We start from the raw sequence: 23,549 nt of genomic DNA, 5'->3' as shown, positions 1-23,549 counted from the left end.
CAACAGGGGCCTCTATCAGGGATACACGGGTCAGAGCTTCAGCTGAGCTCAGAGCTCAGAGCTCCCTCCTGGGAAGAGTTGATTTTCCAGTTTGGAGTCCAATTTCCAATTGGATTATGCTCTATCAATTCTTAAAATGCCAAGATCCATCTTTCTGTCTGTACCTTTTTTCAATGAACACTAATCGTTCTATGTAGAGGTTCCCCCCTAGAGGACACTGTACTGAGACTTTTAGTCGATTAAATGTTTAATGGCTCAAAACTAATTAACAAGTATTTTGATAATCAATTAATTGTTTATGTCAGTTTATCCCAATCCAGATCCTGGCTAACCAAAGTCCTGCTGAGTTTCCAACTCCCCTGCTCTGCCCACACATGATCAGATAAAGTAGAGGTTTGCAGTCAAGATTTGGAGCCTTCCAACTTGGGTATTTTTTTCACAATTTTCTGTCATTTAACAAATGAAAAACAGTAGTTTGACTTGCTTCTACAGAAAATGAAAGTATATAAATGACGCCGGTCCTAAACCAGACGTCGACACAATTTAACATGCATCAAACGGTCGTCTATTTCACTGATATAACCCGAAATTAATCTTCAAGCGTGAAACCAAATAAAATCAGGACATGGTGAATTTAAAAATCAAAACTAAATCTGGAGATCAATGCCAACATGAGTGCAGTGTTCATGGGACGCAAACCTCAAAAAATGTCCTCCAAAAACCCCAAACTAAGCGAACCGTTTCCACTGCAAACATCTATTGTTCTGTGGAGGCAAATCAAAACCATGTTTCTGGTTTGTAAAAGCAGCGGACCTCACTCAGCTCAAATTAAAGTAGCTGAACCAACAGGAATGTTAACATCGCCGTGCTTAAACCAGAGTCCAAGTAGAATAAAATTGCAGAATAGCTGAAACAGAGAGAAAAGGTGAAAGTGAATTGGCTGTCTAGTGGACTCTAAAATCTCTGTGTGTGGGACAATTTGACTATTTCCAGCGGGACGTCTCTGCAGCACACGAGGACTGCAGGTGAAGTTTTAGATTTTTTTTTGTGTGTAACTAGTTTCTGGATCAGGTCCAGTCCAGTGGAGTCAGTCTATAAGTTATACACGAGCCACATGTCTGGGCCAAAACTCCAGCCTGGACCCTCCCTGTAATAGAAACCCCCTCCAGAGATCAGTACCTCTCCCTGGGATTTATCGATCACCTGCTCTAGGGCTGCACGCTGACAGACTGAAATCCATCTGACGTACAAATCAAAGTCAGACCGTGGCAGCCTTCAGGAGAAAGTACAGCAAACCAGGATAGATGGCTGAATAACTTTCACAAAAACAGCCCTAAAAGCTAGGGGGGTAGGCCATTTATTTTAGAAGCACTTTTTTGTTGTATTTGTCGAAATTCTCTTTACATCCTGACAGCAATCAATAAATCAAATGCTCTGGAAAAAAAAGAGAAAGATACGGCATCTGTGGCTGTTGCATACCTGTAATAAACTCATCCAATCATTTCATTTGGCCCGCATGAAATGACTGGATGGATGGGCTGCCTACCTACCTACCTACACAAACTCTGCTTGTGCACTCAGCTGCTAGGCCATGGATGTATTATAAGAACTGGATACCAGACCCCAAGTCAGCGCCTATTCAGTCCAATGAGAATTGCTCACCTGGCTCATATGCCAAAAACGTTTTCTAGCTTCCTGGTTTACTTCCGGGGCATGCGGCCCACTGAATATGCGCAGTAGTATTTCTCCCACTAGCCCCCGCCGATGAGTTCCCGATCGGCCCAGATTTTACATTGTGACGACATAACTGATTTTAAACATCGCATTTCTTGGCTCGAGGAAAGTTTTACAAATATAAAACCTCCATGGATCAACAGTTCACAATAGAAAGAATCATAATCAACCTTGTTTCGAGGTCCTGTCAACAGTTTTACAGACGTCTCTTTGATAATGGTGGTCTATGGGGAAAATGCTTCTTGGGGCCACAGGAGGACGTTTCGCTGCAATACCGCTGCAATGACCACTTGGAAACAAGGCTGAACGGTGGTGCCGGATCCAGGTCTTATTATACATCTATGGGCGAGGCGCACATATTGCGAGAGCTAGCAAGCTAGTTGAATTGTTTATGTTCATAATGATAATGTCAGGTGTTCTCTTACGTGTGAATGAGGTAGCTGGATACAGTTAGCAAAGACAATGATGTGCTCGTGGACTCGTCCTTCAGCAGTAGTCAGGAAGTGCTGTCCGTCATGTGTTTCGGGGGAGTTGCTTTGGAGGAAGGCCTTAAGACAGGGGCTGGGATTTTTTCGGCTCGATACACTCAATATATACCTTACTCTTGTTGGTTGCTCCAAAGTTGCCTACCCCAGCTTTAAACCTTTCATTTTTGGAGGAGCTGGTTTTACAACACTAAAAATTGCAAGTATTAGTTACAGTACAATTGAACAACCAAATCTTTACAACAGGATGAAGTGAGTACACTGGCTCAGCAGTGTCAAAATCTGTAGCTGTTTGCGTTAGAGTGAACTTTGTTCACTTGTAACAAAATGCGGCACCATTCAACTGTCTAATCAGCTAATACAAAATGTTCAATTCCTGCTCAAAAGCTTACCAAAAGCCATCCACCTTGACTGAATTATAGGTCACAACTTGTCGATACCTGATCCACTTAATAAGATCGATATCGGCACGGATACTGACCCAACATATCGGTGCATCCATATCTATGAATCTAAACTAAATGACCGAAGTCGTCAGCAGACTAGGTTGTAGATGTGTGACCAAATTGTGGTGTAAATGTCATCCTCTAGTCATGATGAAACAATTTATTTTTAACCTTGTCCAAAAATGGATCTATTTATCAACTTCTTTATCACCAAATTGCACATACAAATCACATCGTACCCTTATCTGCATATAATTTGTCCATCAGAACACCTGAAACAAATTACAACTTCAACCACTGCAAAAAAAGAAGAATAACCTGAGCTTTGTAAGGTACCGAAACCAGAACGAGAGCAAGTAGAGCGTTCCTGAACAGGCCTCATGGCAGCACCGGATGCCAGATCAGTATTAGCAGCATGTCTGTGAATGTGAACTCGCAGCAAAGGGATAAGTGTAATAAGAGGAGATTATTCCATGCGGGCGATCTGTAACTCACTTTATGGGCTCTGACTGGATGAGGAGAGCAGGCGCTGAGGTCCAGCTCGGTAATATCCAGTTATAAACTGACGCAGCATGAAGGGCTCCGCTCCGCAGCTCTAACCTCCTCCATGTTGGCACCAGACGCTCTATGATGTTAACATTTGGGATTTGGGGCAAAAACTGGGCTTGTAAATTCCAGATCTCCGAGTGAGAGTTTGCCAGTTTCGGTATATTGACCTCTCTGTTTTCTACATCAGTCCAACAGCCAGCCGTTAAAATGAGCTGCTAACTACGAGGAGGGCTCGCACAAGCGCGCGCAAACACACACACGTCTGTACAACTGTGCACACTGTCAAAGGCTTTAAGTCTTTCTATTTATCAGCCAAACTGGTCAAGAAACATCAGAATAGATCCAGACCGATACTGGATTGAGATGCTGATATTTGAATTTTTGTTTTAAATGTTTGTTTGACGCAGAATATGAACTTATCACCTCAAGAAACCGCAAGAGATTTTCAGAGGAAATTCAAAGACGTCAGTAAAACTTTGTCAAAGACACAAGCAACTGTGTATATTGTTTAATTCCAAATTATTTTGAACTTTGAGAGTACATTTTTATCAGCAAGCCTCACCAACATTTTTTTTTTATAAATGAAAACACAAACAACAAATCAAGTAAAATGTAGGCATACAAATATGATCTATAAAACATCTGAGTGCAGTTTTGTTTTGCTATTATCATATACACTCATATTTCTGTGGTCAGTATTGACCAATATCATCTCAGGGAGATATATTGGTCAAGCTCTAACTGGAAACTAGACCATACTTGTCATCCACGTTCATATTTTCATTCAGTCACATCTCAATCCTTTGCCAACCATGTAGGGTATCATGACGGATGGTGTGTAGGGCTGGGTATCGTTTAATCACAATGCCAGTACCAATACCAGTACCCTTAAAGTAATACCGATACCACAGAGTACTACAGTTTGGTAGTTCGTTCAGGCAATCCTGGCTGTATGTATAGTAGCTGCTGCGGGGACTGGCTGCAAGCAAAACCATACAAATAGTCTTTTTTTTTTAATAGATCTGGGCATAAAAAGGATCGATTGCAGGTATCGTTTGACTTGGAGAAGTTTCGATACTACTTGGTACTGGGTTTTTTCGGTCAATACTTTAAAAAGGTATTGAGTACCAATATCCAGTCATAATGGTGAGGCTACTGGAACTTAATTTTCTTTTTCACAGCATACTTATAGTTATCCGGGCTTCTTATTCTCATTAAGAAAAAAACTATTTTCCTATTTGAAGTGTGAAAACAGCTCCAGTGCCGTTCTATATCAGTGCTGAATGACATCCCTGTCAATCACCAACCTGACACCAACAAGAGGAATCAAAGTCTTCACCAGGAAATAATCCCTTCAAACAAGTTACCTGACAAACGTCACTGTCAAAATCTTATCTGGGGCGTCTTTATTAGCTGGAACATCAGTTATTTTAAGGCCGACTTTGACATTGTGAAGTTCATCTTAGAATTGTCTATTTACACATGAAACAATAAGTAGGGGAATGTAAACTAGACGTAAAGAACGATTTAATTGGGTTTTTAAAGAGGTACCCTAGGTCATACATTTGTTGATATTTAGCAAGAAAGTTTGTGAATTAATTTCTCTGAAAGTAATTAAATGTTGGCTTAATTTTATATCCCGTACCCTGATAAGATTACATGCACATCTTGAAGTTATGAAACCACAGGACACACACACACACACTCACACACACACACCCTGGTCCCCGCAGGACAACAAAACCCCGGAGCATTCCAGAGGAGGTGGGAGTGAAGAGGTTGGAGGACGGTGGGGGTGGAGAGACGTTAAATTGGTGACTTGGAAGGCAGAGCCTTTCCAGAAGCGAAGCGGACAACCTGTGGTTGGGGTTGAATTCTTTCCCTCTCCGGCTCCTTTTAGAAAAAGAAGGAGAAAATGGCAAACACAGACCCCTCCATTCAGAGTAATTTATCCCTATGGCCAGGCCTTCTTTACCGGCTGCAATAGCCCCCTTCCGGGGCTGCCCAGCAGGATGCCTGCGAGTGGCGTGTGAAACTCTCCTGTCTCCTTCAGCTCAAAAGGGAAGGATGAACAATGGCCCTCGCCAGGCGCTGGCTCCGAACAATCCCTCTCTCTCTGCTTCGCTCTCTGCCTTACTTTCTCCTCCGGCTCTAAAAGCAACCGCAAGCTATTCCCGCAAAACCCACATTCCTCCATCCATCCAATATAGTCCGTCAGAAGCTATTTCCTTCAACGTAAACTGTTTTCTCTCATGCGTTCCTCTTTGCTTCTCCTTTACCCCAAAATCTTCTCTTGGTTTCCGCATCCATTTATCTTTGCCTCAACTCTTCTGGTCTCTCTTTCTGGTAACACGAAGGCAAACGCTCTGAATCAAGGCGAAGGGGAGCACGAAGCGCCCCCACATTTTCCTTGGGTTCTCAGGACCCCGTTTGACCCTCCCATTGCCCCAATAATCAAAACACGGGCGACTCATCCTTCATCACCATGTCTCACCACAACCATCTTTCCATCATTGAAAAAGCACTGCTGGATCTTTACTGCCTGAAGGGGGCTTGGACCAATCTCAGAGAAAGGGTGAACAAAGCGATTATTGGTCTGATTAACAGCATATTTGTCAGGGACGACACTACAACTGACTTTGATTTACCGTAGCCTCATGTGCGATTTCCCCTGCAACACATGGAACGCCACAGTGAAAACAATGAAAATGAGCGTGGACAGCGAGACAGCTTTGTGCCATTACAATAAACTCCATAGCATGTCTCTTTCCCCAGGCGGAGGATGTTAAGAGAGCGAGCCGGGCTTCGGCGGAACATGTGGTTCATCAGTTCGCATGGCGGCACTCCAACTGGTTCAGGCTGAGAAACAGGCAAAGTACATGGCAGTCGGATCAATCAATAACAAAAAAAGAAATGTTTCTGGGCTCCTCTGTGGGAGTCAGCAGTTGGGGGAAAGAAATGTGGACAGTTTCCCCTACAGAAGGAGCCTCAGCAACAATCTGCACAGCTCTTGCGGGAAGCCATTTTCCCCCCCAGCACTCAGCCATTCACCAGTGGCTCCTACAGAGCTATTGAGCATTCACCAGGCACCTCCACATCCCCGACAAGCGCAACAAAAAGCATTTTAAAGCAACACTCCCCGCAGTTCCCACACTATTTCACCTGTCAAACGCTTACAAAACAGTCGAGGAAGGCCAAATGCTCCTCAGGGGCGCCCACAGCACACCTCTTGCCAGCCTCGGCCCCACTAAAGACGTTGTTATTCCTCTTAAAGAAAGAATACACTTTTATATACACACTTTCCCACCTACTACTATCACGGGCGACTATTCCGAGCCTCAAGGCCCAGACGGGACCTTCCACCTCGACGAGCACCACCTAAAAGTAGAGCAGGAAACCTGAAGAAAGCGTTTCCTCGCAGAGCCAGACTCCCAGAGAGAGAGAGAGAGAGAGAGAGAGAGGATGAGTCATCTGGGAATGATGTGCAGGAAATCAATACAAACCAATTGTCTGTTTGAAGAAGGAGACAACAGAAAAAGGAAAGAAGGGGCAGCGCCGGAGATCCGTTGTGTTGTAGGAAATTAAGAGGCGTCCGTGGAGTCGGGACCTTGTCCGGCTGATTGAGCATTTGAGTAAACTAGAAAGATGTCAGGGTCTCGCATTGCTTCACGGAGGTCTGATGGAGAGAGTGAGAGCGGCTCCTCGGGTCATCATTTACTCAAGTCTTCATTCTGAATTCAGAAGAATGTAGCTCTGCAGACTAGGGGTGTAACGATACAGTCAGCTCGCAGTTATACTGCTGTATAAAATCTAATTAATATTAAAGTACAGCTTTATAGAGCCATATAGACACACACTACATCTTAGTACTTAAACTCGGAGAAAAGAAGGTACAGTTTTGTTACGTCCTTTGCACACCAAGTCCATATTTTTTGTCCAAAATTGTGGCATGTTTAAAATACAAGTTGAGTCAGTCAGGTTTACATACCAACTCGGTTTGATTTTCTGTGTTTTTTCCGCATCTGTCAGAGTTGTTTGACCACTTAAACCACCGTACGTTGTCATCCAAAAAGGCGTCAGATAAGCTAATTCACTGCGTTCATTCATCTACCGCCGTTTATATACATCCATGGTCTCCCAGCAAAACCATTTCACAACAAACAAAGTAAAGAATACAGAGTGGCAGGTGATTGCCCAACAGATTGGAATCGGGGACTGTCACAAAACAAATTTGTAGGAACGATCAGAATGTAGTGATTGTGCTCTATAGGCAGGTAAAAGATAGCTTCTTGCTAATGCCACGCCGTGTTTGGGACTAGCGCTATCCATCGCACCCATGTAATTAATTCAGTTGTATCTTGTATTGTGAATTTCCACAACGAATAGGATAATATCAGACTCGGTGTGCGAGGTTGCTGTACGTTGAACGTTTTTTTATTGGATGGCGGATTAAAAAAAAAAAACATTTGAATAATACGGACTTGGTTTGTAAAGGCCTTCTTTATAAGTGGTGTTTGACAGTGGGGTCACCAAAGGTGCGACGCAGTACCTTTTTCAATAACAGGCTTTTTTCTCCCTCCTGTTTGAATTAGAGAAAATCCGCAGCTCTCTAACTCATTTTTAAGAGGAAAAGCAAAACTCCCACTGAACATACTTTTTCAATTTTCCGCTGTGTGTGTGTAGGATGGAGAGGTACAGATTCACTTGGGCTAATTATAGGCCGTGTCTAACTGGTTTTGTTGCTATGGTGCACATATTCCATTATCTGCGTACCACGAATGTCAAAATATAAAACCGGCTGAGAGTACATTTGCTCTGTGTGCTAGAAATTCTGCAAAAAAGCACAAGCTGTTAATGCAAATAGAAAACAGACTAAAAATGTAAGTGGGTTTTTGGGGTAATGTAGCTCTGAAACAAGGCAGTCACTTGAGCAGCTCCGGTTGACTCCGGGGGAGAAGTTAAACATGACAGAAAGCTTTTCACACTGTCTGCAAGTAGAAATGACAGCAGCCCACTCCGCTGCCCTAATAAACCCCCCTGTTTAAATAGACGGCGCAAATATTTGCTCTGCCAGTCTGAGGTGCTTAATGCGCCGCAGCTTTCGGATCGCGTTGGACTCGGAGATGCAGTTATGTATCCCCTCCGGCTGGAGAATGATTACGCTCCGGTGTTAGGACAACTGTTAATGGATCATCAAGAGCCCATAAGGAGGCGGAGGCACAACTCTCATCAAAGTTTAATTTGTAGACGCTGCAATCACCCAAAATCACAACATAATCCCATTCTTCGAGTTAAGATCCCCCACCTTGATCAACAATAAAGGCCAGAACAATCAAGTGTGTGTGTGTGTGTGTGTGTGTTTGTGTGTCTTTTGGTCCCAAGACATTGTGTATTTTTTAATATCTTGCCCAGGATGACGCGAGTGCTTTCCAGTTTTAGACCCTCATAAAAGGAAAATCAGGATGTAACTCAATAACCGTTAATTTGGCCCAAGGCATTTTGGGGATATGAAGACATCAATCTTCATGCTGCCCCCCCGTCAGCTTGTGACAGCAGCTTCAGCAGATCAAGTAATCACCCAAAACAGCTCTGGTGTAATGAAGGAGAGGGAGGAGAGAGCAGAGAAAGCAGCAGAGAGGATGATAGAGAAGAAGACATTTCAAGGGTAATTCCAGTTTATTACAACTTCAGCCTCGTTTTGATAGATTTGGCCATCATTCTCTAACGGTAATAATAACATTGTTCTCACCAAGGTAATGAGATTCGGCAACACAGCAATATTGCCAAAAATAGGTCCAGTGGGGTAAGAAACATGAGCAGTCGGGCAATCATCAAGATTTTAAACAAAGCCTCAGGCAAGTTAGACAAATTAATTCGGAAGAGAAAATGAAGACGAACTGTAATACATTATTGCCAGTTTCCAGACCGACTTCCAACTTTGAGCTACCGAAGCTGTGCACCCTTTCAACTCTCCTGTGAAATCATAGACTGTATATAAGAAGTGGACGTAGTCACTGTGACGTCACACATTGTTTGCAACCAGGAGTGACACGAGAGGGTGGAGCTAAGTACAACCAAACGCTGAAAAATACATTTTTAGGTGACCAAAATCTTACAATTAAATATAGGGTCGACGATGTTGGAAAGCTAGCATAATTTGAAAGTAGTACCACCTCAGGAGCTCCGTCTAAACCCCCACCCTCCTCTCGGGGCTCCTTCCAAGGCAACGCACCCCACACACACATGAACGAGCACCGCCGCATCGTAACTACTTCACAGACACAGAGGGGAGAGAGGACTTCAACTCAACAACGCTTCCTCATGACAAGTAACTGCGGCAGTGCTGCTGCAGGGCTGAGTTTTCTCTTCCATTCTCCAGCAAACTTTCTGCGGCGACGCGCTTTGAGTTCAGGCTGGAGCATGCCAAGGGTAGCGTATACGAGCAGGGAGGCAGAGAGGCATCTGATTGGTTCTTTCCAAGCGGACCGCGAGGCAGTGATTGGTAGACGCATCCCCTGCTTTATGGTCTATCTGACTCTAAATGGGATCATCATTTACTAAATGAACATCATGCTGTATTGAAGAAGACTTGAAACTAGAGATTGAGACCATAAACTCATGTTTAAAGTGTTTACTGAGGTAATAAAATCAATTGAGAAGTAGGCTCATTTTCTCATAGACTTCTATGCAATCAGACTTCTTTTTTTGCAATGAGAGGAGTCGCCTCCTGCTGGCTATTAGAAAGAACGCAGGTTTAAGGCACTTAAGCATTGGCTCCACTTTTCAGAACCGGAGATTGACGCCTGTGTGAAATGAAGGCTTATTACTGACATTTCAGGTACATTCACTTTCAGTTGTACCTCCAAAATAATTTGGATAACCAGATTAAACTGTTTTTCTTCACAATACTAACTGCAAAAGATAAGATCTGCCATTTTCAAACAAAACAAAATATGTTTATACAAATAAGTCCCAAGTGTCCCATGCGGTTCCAGGTGCAAAAATCCTATTCTGTCCCATTTTCATCCAGGAGGGAAGATGAAGCTCATTCATCAGAATACTATTGTTGACAATGCATCAACATAGTGAGCATGACGTGACCGTCTTGCAGTCATCACATCTTTCATTCAGATAAATCTCTTTCGGGGGTTCAGCTATATAACAAACGGTGCCTCGGAGACCGTCTGCCTTCGGACGGATGGATCGACGGCGTCATATTTTACTGTTAGGGAAGGAAGTAAATCGCTCTCCTGACACACACGCCTCAATTATCTGCCCCGCTCTGTCCTCTCCTCACCTCCATCTTGCTGTCTTAAATCTTTCTTTATTTATGCATCAGATCCTTCCTTTCCTTCCTCTTTTTTCCTTCCTCCCTCCCTCTTCTTATTCTTCTTGCTCTCTTGTCCTTTCCTGAAGATGACTGACAGCTCCAGTCTGTTTTTAAGCCAGCCTTGATTCAAAGAATGGACCTGTCTGGGCCACTTCGACACACACACACACACGCACACACGCACACACGCACACATGCACACACGCACACACGCACACACGCACACACGCGCACACACACACACACACACACACACACACACACACACACACAACACACCATACGGGCAGAGTGCTGTGGCCCAGACTGGGAGAAGACAGAAGAGGTGCTGCCTGAGGTCTGATCTTAGCGTTGGGCCTGCTTGGGCCTGCCTGTCGGCTCAGTTCCCGCAGGCTGCTGGCCTACAACCGAGAACACACACACACTCACGCACACACACTGCTTCCTTGTTGCTAACAGTCAGGTGAACATGGCATAGGATTGATTTGATAAATGAAACTGTAATAATCGTCTGTTATTATCGCATGACGCAGTTTGTAGGGCAGAAAGTTTACAGGAAAAATGATAATTGCACAGATTATGTTGCTAAGTACCGTGATCGGGGTGATAAATTATGATCGTGTCAGTTTCTGGAATCAGACTTGATGAACTTGTGCACCTTCACATATTTGCACTGCTTTCATTTAGCGTTAGAACAATCGTGTGAAAAGAAATCGGAGGAAGGAATTAGGGCTGTCAAAGGGAGCCCTGCAGCAGTTGTTGCCTGTTGAGCTTTAGCTTGCCATGTTATGATTTGAGCATATTTTGTATGCTAAATGCAGTACCTGTGAGGGTTTCTGGACAACAATTGTCACTGTTTTGTGTTGGTAATTGATTTCCAATAATAATTATATACATATATTTGCATAAAGCAGCATATTTGCCCACTCCCATGTTGATAAGAGTATTAAATACTTGACAAATCTCTCTTTAAGGTACATTTTGAACAGATTAAAAATGTCCAATTAATCGCGATTAACTATGGACAAGGAATGGACAAGAAAAAAAAGAAATAAATCTGAAGTATTTCCAAGGATGTGACAAAAGATATCTTATCTTCTTATTTTTCCAATGAATGACTTAAGGATGACCTTTAACTCATCAGTCTTAATACCCCACAGTCAGTTCATGCGTCCAGCGCAAGTAAAAACAAGTGGATGACAGCCAACATTTAACTGAGGGGTCAAAGTTCATTCTCGATCATGAAAGCAGCAGTTCAGAAAACAAACTGCAACTTTCATTTTTGGTAGCAGTTCTGAAGCTTTTCATCACATCACATGATCATTATCTGTTCATCAGATCATCACTGTCCTCACAATACTCCGAAAAACTGAAATATCAACATTTGTGCAAGCTCCCTCTGCTGATGAAGCTTATGTGATGTGATTGATTCCTTTAACACAGCAAATGAATGGACTTTGTGGTGAGACAGCCAACAATTAAATCATTTTTTTTCGTTTTTCCAGTTTGTTTTATCTTTAACAGCGTCTGATGGGAAATCAGGTTTGGTTTGGTTTTTACAGATTTACACCAAAAAAGAAAAAAAAAGGGAAGTATTAATTTGTCCTCACAGCGAAACTGTTATATAACAATCATTGCAGCATCTCTGAAGTAAGAAATCTATCATTAAATCGCACAGGCCAGAGAAGATCAGGGAAGGCATGAAGGAGGAACACCATGCAGAGATATCAGAGTTGGCGCAGAGAGAGATAATTTACTATTCTCACTTTTCTCTATTTCAAACTACTCTCTCCTTCAATACCCAACCCCTCCTCCCCCACCCTCCTGACTGGCTGTCACGTCCTTCTGTGGTGTTTCTCCCTCATTCTGCAGCATCTGAAGATCTTTACCTTCACACAGAACAGATGCAACCCACTTTAGAGATAAAAGAAAGAAACCAGAGGATAAGTGCAGAAAGAGTTACAAACCGCGGTGCTTTGGAAGAGAGAGGAGTGTGGAGGAGGAACGTTGGCAGCAACAGAGAAACACAGCGCCACTGATGGAATATTCTAGACTTTGATTAAAGATGGATCAGAGCACAACTAACGTCTTCCTCTTCTTGTTCTGGCTTCTGTTCCAGCAGCCACCCGGCCTCCCCCATCCCACAGCCTAGTTCTTTTTCTACTTTTTTTTATAAAGTAAGAAGAGGTGAATGAAGCGGAGCATTGTGGGGGGGGAAGCAGGCCTGTATGAGATGCAAAAGGAAGCGTTTCATGACTCCACGACGAGCCGGGAGTTGAGATGTGTGTGGCGTGAGCAGGCGTCGTGCATTCACTGTAACAGCATGTGGGGGAGCCGAACAGTGGAGGAGGAGGATGGTGATGAAGGGGAGGAGAGGAGGACGGGGACATAAACAAACTTGCTTTCTTTCAAAGCCGACGCCGTTTCCTCTCTCTGACGGGATATTCTAGTCAAGGCGGCTTTGAGGCGGAGAGGGAACGGGGCTTCAGCAGGATGCCAGCTTCAACGCTGTTTTTGTAACAGAGTTTTTTTTCTTTTTGGCATCTCTTTCCTTTCCTCGGTGACAGAGCAACATCTGTGTCTCCGCATTCTGCAGGACAACAACAAAGCAGCTGAGACTCGGGAGTGATGTTTAATGAACAACCTGCTGATCCTCATCAGACCTGCAGGACGACGAGCTGAAACGTCTCCTCCTCCTCCTCCTCCTCCTCCTTCTCCTCTCTGCTGTCAACAGCCCCCGACGACAAACAGAGCTCCTTTTGTGTGGGAAAAAAAGACGATTACTGACCTCCAGACAGGCCGGGGAATAAAAACCTGCAATGATTAAAGGACCTTTTAGTAAATCATTGGCTGTTTTGCATGGCAGAAGCCTCTGAAGTCGCCTGAAAGACTGGAAGTGGAGGTGGAGGAACTGAAGAGGAGAAAGGAGGGGGGTGGGGGGACTATTTTTCTTTTTTGAGTGCAACAGCCAGTGAAATGAGATGTGCTTGAGGCTCATTAAGAAGAGAGGGCCTGAATTCATTTAACCCCCACCAAAAAACACACACTTCAGAACTGATCAGCTGTGGCCATCTTGGACCCGATGTCAAAACACACACACGGCTCTCATTAGCTTGACAAAACGGTCGCGTCAGTTGTTCTCGTTAAAGAGGAAGACAGCCGGCCGTGTGATGTGCGGCACATTTCAGCTTTAAGATGAGGATTTAGATACACTCTCCCTCCTCCGTTTCATTTGCCTGCCTGACATCATGCTCCCGTGCTTCTGATCCGATTAGGACGTTTGGAGGTGCGCGGCGTCGCCAAAATGAGATTTAGGATTAGTACCAGCTGAGGTGTTCAGGTGGGGAAATATACATCAAACTGTGGGCGTGAAAAAAATGGGTAGTAGTTTATAGTTTTGTGGAGGTAGCATGTGTGTGCCTATAAAAAAAAAACAGGATTCAGCCCTGTTTGATTGTTGAGATCCGGGGATGCAATGACATCTCTACAATGACATCATGGCAGGAACATGACTCGTGAGTGGTCGAAACATCAGGTTCACATGGTTGTAAACAGACCAGACGTTCTACCAAACCTTTTGGGAAATGAAGGAAAATATCTACCCTGTAGTACTCCACACATCTAAGCAATTAAAGTGGTGAGTAAAACCTCATAATAACAGATAGGGACTGATGGCCCGACCCGGTCTCACGGGAAGCCGTATAAATAGCACGTCATTACACGGACATTTTGCGTGTCATGAGGATGCATTTAGGCTTTTAGCGTGTCATTTGTCGAACGCAAAACTACGGTAACATCCACAGGTAGATGTAGGCAACAAAAACACTCACTTAGGTTTAGGAAAAAAACGTCATGGTTGGGCTTAAAATAAGTACGTAAACTAAGTAAAATACGTACACGACACATGTGATAAACGTCTTACAAGATGAAACACCGGTCTCGAACACCGGTCTCCCGGATAAAAGTTGTGTGTTTGTTGGAAACCATCCACCTCCTCTCCCGCGTACAAATGACACACAAAACGCAAAAATAAGACCTGTAAACGTGCAGAATCCGGCCAGGGATTTCTAACACACACACACAGGGTGCTCAGGTGTTTAAGAGGTATCCCAGTATAATCTGGTTCAGATATCAAACCCGTGGATTAAGTAAATGAAGCCGAGGCCTCTTTGTCCGTCTGCACACTTCACCACTGAGCTGGGAGCAATTAGCTACTTACTGCACTTGTGGTGGGACACACACACACACCGACACACACACACCGACACACACCGACACACACGCACACACGCACAACTGACCAAGAAACACATGTTCTCTCTCTCATATCTCGTATTCACACACGCACACACCTCTCTCCGTCCGACACACACACACACACCTCATGTCTATCCCATTACAGGAGCCCCCAGGCCCAGCTTGCAGGCTGAAAAGCCCAATTTGTTTATTCCTGTGGGGATTATGGTGAGGGGAAGGAGGGGGGGGGGTGAAATGCATCTAACAGAGCGCATGGGGCCCCTCTCTCAAAGCTCTTTAATTACTGCTCCTCCTCGCCCCCCCCACCTCCAACACCACCGCCTCCCGGAACTCAGCCACAATGAACTTGAGCTAGAGTTAACCGCACGGCCACTCTCGGGGTGTGTGAGTGTATGTGTGTGCATGTGTGTGTGTGTGTGTGAGATATAGACAGAAAGGGAGGAAGAAAGAGATCACTAGCCAAACTCCCATCCCCCCAAAATACTCCCTTCCTCCTCCTCCTCCTGTCAAGGCATTCCAACCTCACAGGAGGCCAACACGGAGCAGTGAACTGGAACTAAACCAACAGCATCCCATCAACACATCACCTGCATACACCTGTGTTAAGAGTGATAAGAAGTCGGTGCATTTGGACTGACATTTGTGTCCAAGACATGTAGCTTCTTAACACAGTGGGGAGGGCGCGAAACAGAAGCTCCAGCAAGGATGTCCATAAAACGGTTGAACCTTTGCTGCAACGCAACGCAGCATCATCCCTTACTGGCCTGTGTTGGCCAAAAGTGTTGAAAATGACAGACTTCTGAAAGCAAAATTCGTGCACCATCAATAGTTACGAAGGAACGGGCAGTACAGGGAGTTTATCCACTAATAACCAGAGCCCAATTGCGGAACCCATCGGCCATCGTTCCGACGATGGATAAGCCTCTAAGGGGCAAAGGGTTATATTTCTGGGGTTCCGAGCCAAGACGTGCTTTTGCTCATTGTTTACAGTCCAATCAGCAACTACAGATGCAAGACTGGAGTTGGAGTTGAGAGGTGTTGGGTACGACCGGATTGTTGAGCTAATTTTAAAACAATAAAAAGTTAAATCATCGTCAGACAATAGCCGGTGAGTAGCTCTGTGTACGTACGCGAATCAACCAGAAGTTCATTCATTCCTGTGGAACCTCCGTGATCTCCGATGTGTTTGCAAAACTCCTCCTTCTGTTTTTTGTCGGCCCCTAATCTTCGTTGAAAAAATTTAACTTTTGCGGCAGATGACACACAAACCACATGCACATGTCACAGGAAGTTAGCATACATGCATATTAATAAATTAGCAAATTCATAAACTGATAGATGAATTTAATACAGCTCTATTTATAAACAGCTAGCATTCTACCAATGCTAGCTAAATATGCCGTTGAACTTCATACAGATAAATCGTACGAACTTACAGATACACAACAAAACAAAACCCTGTGGAAATGCTACACAATGTCTTACACAGAAGAAAACCGCTCATCTCCAATGCTCCACTGTGTCTTTTCAACAAACATCATTTAGATACATGATGCGTTCAATGGTTTTCTAATCCAGTGGTGCAGTGTAGTTTTGTAAATGCAACACGCAGTAGGACAAGCAGAGCTTATGTCGCTGCGAGCACCACATTCACCTCCCACGTAATATGTCAACTGTCACTAGTTAATGTGGTGCAAAGGTTGGCTTTCTGCACACAAAGAGCATGAACTCGTAAAAACTCCAATATTGTGAGTTACAAGGTTTTTACTAAGAACAATGGATGATGATGATGATGATGATGATGATGATGATGGTGGTAGAGCTCAGTTCCATATTCCATTTCATTTGTTGATCCATGTAACTGGTTCAATGGATTTTCCCACAATCCCCTGCTGTCCTGAGCAGCTCCCACAATGCCCAGTGGGGATCTGTGGGTCCCTAACAAAAGCCCCTGGGCAGCCTGGACCACAGTTAAACATGTTAAAGAAACACTGGAGGAACTCTTTCTCGTCTTTATGCACTCCTTTCTCTCTGTATTTCACTCTCTCTCTCTCTTTCTTTCTTTCTCCAACTCACCCCCCCATCACCACCACCACCGCCACCACCGCCACCTTCCTCTTCTCACTTCATAAGAGGGACAGAGGGGGGAAAGAGAGACTTTTATCCCACAGAAAAGAGAGGAGGAAGAAAAACAGTGAGGGCAGGCAGGGAGAGGGTCTCTGTGATTGATTAGAGGCAAAGAGGAAGAAATGGCGGAGTCTCACATGAAACACAGAAGCAGCTAGAGATGACTCTATTCACACTTGTTAAAGAGCATTTTCCAAAAGGCTTCCTCCCCACACACGCATAGAGAAACCGACTGACTCCTCTGCTCTTAAAGGCACTCTGTCAGGGTGAAAAAGCAAGTTTTCCTCCATAAAGACTCCCGGATCCAAACGTCTCTCTGAGCCCAGCAAAAAAAAAAACAGGCTGAAAGCAGCCGGCTTTCCACTCGCAGGCAAACTCTAAATATAGATGTTGACTTTGTTTACTGAACTTGGTATCAAATGCTTCTACAATAGCACAACAACAACAAAAATGACACATGTCCCAGGATGTCCCGATAAAAAACAGACGGTTTACTTGGCCCCGCAGACCTGACGTGCCATCAAGAGCAACCTAGAGTCCCTTGAAGCATTAGTATGCTTCAAATGAAGTGCCTGTCAGATTGTCAAGCAGCATGTGAAACTCCACTCCGACACAGGAGCTGCGGGAAGCAATTTTAGAAACTTTCTGAAACCGACAATCCAGCAAGCATGCACACTTTACGCAGCAATTAGCCAGATGTGCAGAAGTGAGAAAGTATGCTGAATAATTGAACTTCTCTCTCAAGATTTTTCTTTTAATTTCTCATGCAACTACATCTGTTACTTTTCATGTGTACAACCGGGTGCAATACCATGAATGAATGAGGAGAGGCTGACCAAAGGGATGCAGCATTATCCACGATTCATTGTGTCTCATGTGCCTTTACCCCCCCACACTCAAGTGTGGCCATTAAGAACACGTATAAACAATTTTTGCCTTTAGATGTGATTGGACATCACAGTTTTTGAGCTTAGCTAGCTTGAAAACTTTGTCTCCTCTAGACTTAACCATAAAGCCATCTCCCGTCTCAAAGATCTCTCCTAACCTTGGCTCGCTGCAGCACGGGTCAGGATTTTTAATGACCCGCACCCACCCGACCCATTATGAGGGCCAAGCAAAGCCGCCCAACCCACAGAAATATGCATTAATCAACCACCCGCACCCTACCCAACCCTGCAAACTGCCAACTTTATGCATTATAGTATATATTATATATAAATTATAGTATATATATTATAGTAGCACAATTGTCTAAGGTCTGAGACAAGGACAGAGACAAGCGGACTTGAGCACCGCAGCTTGCAGTGCATCTGTGTGTCTGTCTGTGTGTGTGTGTGTGTGTGTGTGTGTGTGCGTGCGAACAACGTCATCTCAGACATAGGCCTACATGAAATGACCACAACAGGCAGAGAGAGGGAAGGAGAAGGTGGACTATTGCATGCAATGTTTCTGTAAGTTATTAATAACTTACTTGGAACGCTGATTTGTCAATTTGTCACCCGCCTACCCGACCCCGCGATATTTTCTAGTAAGCTCACCCGACCCGCGGGTTCCGGGTCGATCCAAGCATCACTACCGAACAGAATAGAATGACGTCAGTGTGATGCCTTTGTTTTTCTTAAAAGAAGCCCTTCACCCTCAGCTCAGCTCCAAGGGTATCCAAACTTTTGCAGCCAGGGATCCTTGGCTGTGAAATTCCCCGTCTTAAAGCCTTTCTACAATAGCGTCTTGTACTTTTTTCCTCATTTCAACTACCGCCTTAACCTTTAATCCTCTTTTCTTGTATTTCATGTCTTGATTTACTTGTATTGCATCTGATATTGTAACTATATTACAAAAGACCTAACCTTCTTATTGCCGTGTTATGTGTTACATAAATGTGTTGTATAAATAAATGTATGATCATAGTTATTTGATTACATCTGGCCATAATTTGGCCAACTTTGTAACACGTTCTAACATTCTGACATCCATTGGGACGGCTGCTGAACCCCAAATTTGCTACTGTGTAAGTTCATAAGGTTGCAATACTGTAAATCCCCCCAACAACAGTGGTGACCTCCCCATCCACCCTTGGCCAGGCTCCCTGTCTGCTTTTGATGATGAAGGAATGACAACAGGTGGGCCAGTGGCTCCAGACGCACGGACACGCATGTAATCGTCATGACAGAGGGATTTGGACCCGGGGCAAACATCCTCTAACCCCAGGACATACGATATTTCCTGACATCATGCTGGACAATTGTCTCTCTCTGTGTACAACATGTGCGTGTACGTACAGAAAGGTCTGTGTGTGTGATTCCTCACTGCAAACCTTTGGATGGTTTGACTTTTTGACCTCTGAGGAGCCCCAAAGTTGAGGAAATAAACAGCTACAAACATACACTGTATCATTACTTCTTTCTTGACTTTTATCATCCACCGCCAGGGGAAATATCCACTGACTCATCATGTTCTTCAACTAACTATAAGCCTCTGAGGGCTCAGGCATCTTTAAGCACAGTTAACTGAGCTGCCAGTGATATTGTGTAATCCGGTTTGTGGCTAAAGCTCAGCTTCCCCCTCACCTAATCTACTCATAATGATTAACCTTTGCCTTGCCTTGATAACCTGTTTCCTTCCTCTCTTTGCAGCACCCTGGCCTTTCCTTTCCACTCTTTTAGGTCGGCTTGTCCTGCCTTCTCCTCTGATCTCCGCATCCACTGGACCTTTAACCCTCAGTCTATTTGCTATTCTATTCGGTCTTCAAGTTTCTCTTCTCTGGCCCTTTACTCACATATTCCTTCCTTGTTCCTCAGTCTGTCGTCAAGAGAGCAGAGTTTTTTACAGCACCGGTCGTGTTTTTTTCTCATCGTACATGTGGTGGCCCCCCCAGCTCTGGGACGTCTCATCCAGACGCCGGGGATGAGAGACTACCTCTTTTTTTTTATTTGCCTCTTAAGTTACAAGACAGACGATTGTTTAAGCAGAGCTCTGCTCCAGCCAAGCCCTGCTATAAATCTGGGGTGATTTAGACTGCAAAGACAGCTTCCTGGAGAGGGCCGAGGCTGCGGGGATACACTGAGAGTTGATGGGCTTGATGGTCAGGCCAGGGGTTTTGCGGAAAGTGGTGTCACATAAGAAAAGAAAGAAGCGATTGAGTCAGAGACAGAAGGGCATCACTGTTGCAGTCCATGCAACCTGTTTTATAATGTTAGGGTCAGTTATGTGGTCGAAACTGTGTATCTGGGTATATGTTATATGCAATTTTATATTTCAACATATAAATCCTTGATATGGCAAATCTTCTAGAATTTTTATGAAAACATGTTCATAGATAAACTATCTTGATGGGAATGCTGAGTCATGTTTCTAATCCAATTAATTAAACACCAAAAGAAAAACATCATCACATCAATGTCAAAATCTAATATTGCCATCCAGAGCTACTTTGGTATAAATGGTATAGGAAAAAAAAGACATTTGCCGTTTTCTATTGTTTCAGTATGTACTCATATCACCCGACTTTAGTGAACGTGTGTTTGAGCAACCTGCTACAATTGTGTGCATGTGTAAGCTCCATGTCCACGGCTAGGCATCGGGGGCATTTGCAGAGCCGGTCAACGTTCTGGGAGGAGCTTTGTGATCGATAGGCCTGCCAAGCGGCATTAGTCCTCCCGGCCCACAGGGCCCGTCTCTGGACACAAGAGCACGGGGACTTTAACTCTGATCTTATTTATGAGCACACAAAGGGCAGCACAAGGGGCCTTTTGGTGGGGCCTGTTCAAACAGAAGGCCGATGCGGATGGGTCTTTGAGGGGGCTGGGTCGCATTGACTCTGGGGAAGAGAGAGCGGCTGACAGGTCAGTCTTAAAGCCTTAAAAAATGGGGCCGGGATCAGGGGGCTACCGAGGGAGGGGAGACCGAGGGAGCCTCAGCCTTCTCCCCTCGGCTCCCCAGAGACGAGCGGGGGGCTTAGGGACAATGAGTCTGCGCCGTGGAGCTAAGAGGAGCCAAGAGCGAGCGCAGGCTAGGGGGAAGTTGAGGCAGGCGGGTGGGGCGCAAGGGGGCGGCCGATCTGGAGAAAAGGGTCTCCACCTTGTCCCAGCTGTCGCACAGCCCCACACAAGTATGCGGTGTACCTCTCCAACACTCGGGCCTCCCCCAAAGGCAGGGGGAAACGGTGCTAAATCAAGGAGCGATCCGGCCCCCTTCTCCAGGCTGGCAGGGCAGGGCTGATTTGGGGGGTGAAGGGCAAAGGATCAAAGCCCTCAGGAGAGGAACACAACAGTTCCATCCAGCTGGATGCTTCCCCTCCTGTCACCTCAGTGAGGGGGTGCTGACCAGGGAGTCATTTTTGGGGGGGTGGGTTCAGTATCATAAACCGCAAACCAGCAGGGCACTTGGTTGTGTGTATGTGTGTTTATGTGGGAGGGGGTTGGCTAAAGTCAGATGTGACACTGTGAGCCAAAGCACAGATCTGTCACGGCTGTCATTGTTGCTTAGCAATGAGGCGAATAGAAGGAGAAAGAGTGAAGAAAGAAGGGAGCAGGAGAAAAGCTACAACAGTAAGAAGAGAGCAGAGGATAGTAAACCATGCAGATCAGCTGGGTGCACGTGTTCTCTCATCTCTGCATGCAAAAAAAAAACACATTCATATATTCTCACGCACGTGCCGCACACATCTGCGCTTGTTTTTGTGCGAGCTGACCATGAAAGGTTTCCGAATTCATCGAGCAACGCGGAAAGTTGCCCAGTCATCCAGTTTATGGCTTGCCTCAACCCAACCGCGACCCTTCACCCCAAGTCCACTGACCTGGAAGTTACGTCCATTCGGGGCAGCCATTTCCTGACTCTATAAAGGAGGCAGCGGAACTGAAGGAGACTGAGGGTGAAAATGGAGGGGCAGAATCATTAACTACCAGCACAATGACCACAACTGTGTCCGAGTCCAGCCCAGCGTTTTGGAGAGGTCAACCTCTAAAGATCTGAGAGCCCCACAGCAAGCGGCACACTGAGCCTTCACAGCTGAGGGGAAAAAAACAGGCCTCTGACAGGACTACAGGCAGAGGCAAAGAAAGTCTATAAACAGCTGGCCGCGCTCACAAACAACAAAGGAAGAAACTGCCAGGGGCACTCTTTTAGTTTTCCAACAAGTAAAAACCAGAGCAGAATTGGACAAGGCGCTGCTGTGAGAAGTGTGTATGATAATTCTGGTGTATCAAATGTCCAAAATCTGATCAAATACGAAAAACATGTTGGATGCATATCAAGGTCTTGATCCTCAGCTACCATTAGCAGAGTGTTTCACCGCCCCCTGCCCTCCACTCGCTGCGCCTCGGCTATCAGTCTTCACAGCTCCACGGCTCGGCATCCAGCCTCGGAGGCCGTGAGCTAAGGCCAGACTGGAGACAGAGGCTCTTGTCTGGGCATGGCAGTTTGGCGCACTGGTCCCGGCTTGGAGCAGATCTGCAACTTGACGTCAGTTTGAGCAACGATCTCCGGTGCAGTCAAGGCCGCATCAAGGACCAGACAGCTAGACTAGTCGACTGTAGGAAGAAAGAGTCTGGCAAACCTCCAGTCTTCTGCAAACTGCTCCTAAAATCGGAGCCGCGTTCAATCCAAAGTCCGGCGCGGCAGATAACATTCATGCTACTCTATCGATGGCGCTGCCCCAGTGTCCCTGCAAGGGGTTATACACAAAGGACTGGTGTTTGGCAATAGTTCAGATAAGCATTTGGCAAAGTCAACAGTGTGATACAGAGATGGGTGTGTGTGATGGATAAGGAAGTAATGAAGTGGCTGGATGGGAGACAGGCAAAGTGGAGAGAGAGACAGAGCGAGTGAGTAAGTGTTGAGGTTCATGGGTGAGGTAGTATTACTCTTTCCCTTCCTTCACCTTTCATTTTACTCATCTATTTTGGGGTCTGTATGTTGTCCATCATCATTTCACAACCACTGTTCAACAGTCTCGTCATCGCTGACGTTCAGCTGTAAAGCTGGATTTAGACCTGCAAGTTAGAGGATGACGAACCTACACCGTGGGGTACACCAGAGCCGCCCATATGCCCCTGACCAAAAACTTCATGCCGGGCTACAGCAGACACCACGTGAAAACTGTGAGATCTGTGATTGGTCAGTTTGACTGCTTGCATTTCTGATGTCTCGGTTTCTAAGACCTTTTTGGTAATGAAAGGCATATTGTTAGGTCTGGGTATTGTTTGAATTTTTTGATTTTACTACTGATACAACAAGTGTCGATACTTTAAGGAATATAAACATGCTTTTCTACAAAACCATTTATTCCTTTATTCATACTTCTCCAATGGTAAAGCATAAAGGAACTAAATTAAAAAAGAGAGTATGTACTTGCAGTACTTAACAGTATGATACAGACAGACTTAAGTTGGTACAAAAAAACAAAGTGAATGACAGAATACAAGTTTGATAATTTTTGGGTGTATCTCTAAAGCACAACATGGCCTGATAATGTAACATAACCAGCTTGGTTAATGTGTCCAGTGTTAATTTTGTTAATGATAACTACGACGAAATATGTTCGTCAACAACCTTTTTTTCCATGACTATAACAAAGATGACGAGACAGCACCGGTGTCATTAAACACTAATGGTGACGATATC

At 44.8% G+C, this 23,549-nt stretch overlaps 1 protein-coding gene across 3 annotated transcripts in view; it reads right to left on the bottom strand.

Annotated features, from left to right (window-relative positions):
• lrp4 (low density lipoprotein receptor-related protein 4) overlaps positions 1 to 23,549 on the bottom strand; it is a 151,295-nt gene that overhangs the window by 102,149 nt on the left and 25,597 nt on the right. The window lies entirely within an intron of this gene.

Source organism: Sebastes umbrosus, chromosome 2 (genome assembly GCF_015220745.1).
Source record: "Sebastes umbrosus isolate fSebUmb1 chromosome 2, fSebUmb1.pri, whole genome shotgun sequence".
In the NCBI taxonomy this organism is placed as follows: domain Eukaryota; kingdom Metazoa; phylum Chordata; class Actinopteri; order Perciformes; family Sebastidae; genus Sebastes; species Sebastes umbrosus.
This window is presented reverse-complemented; position numbering and strand designations above follow the sequence as displayed.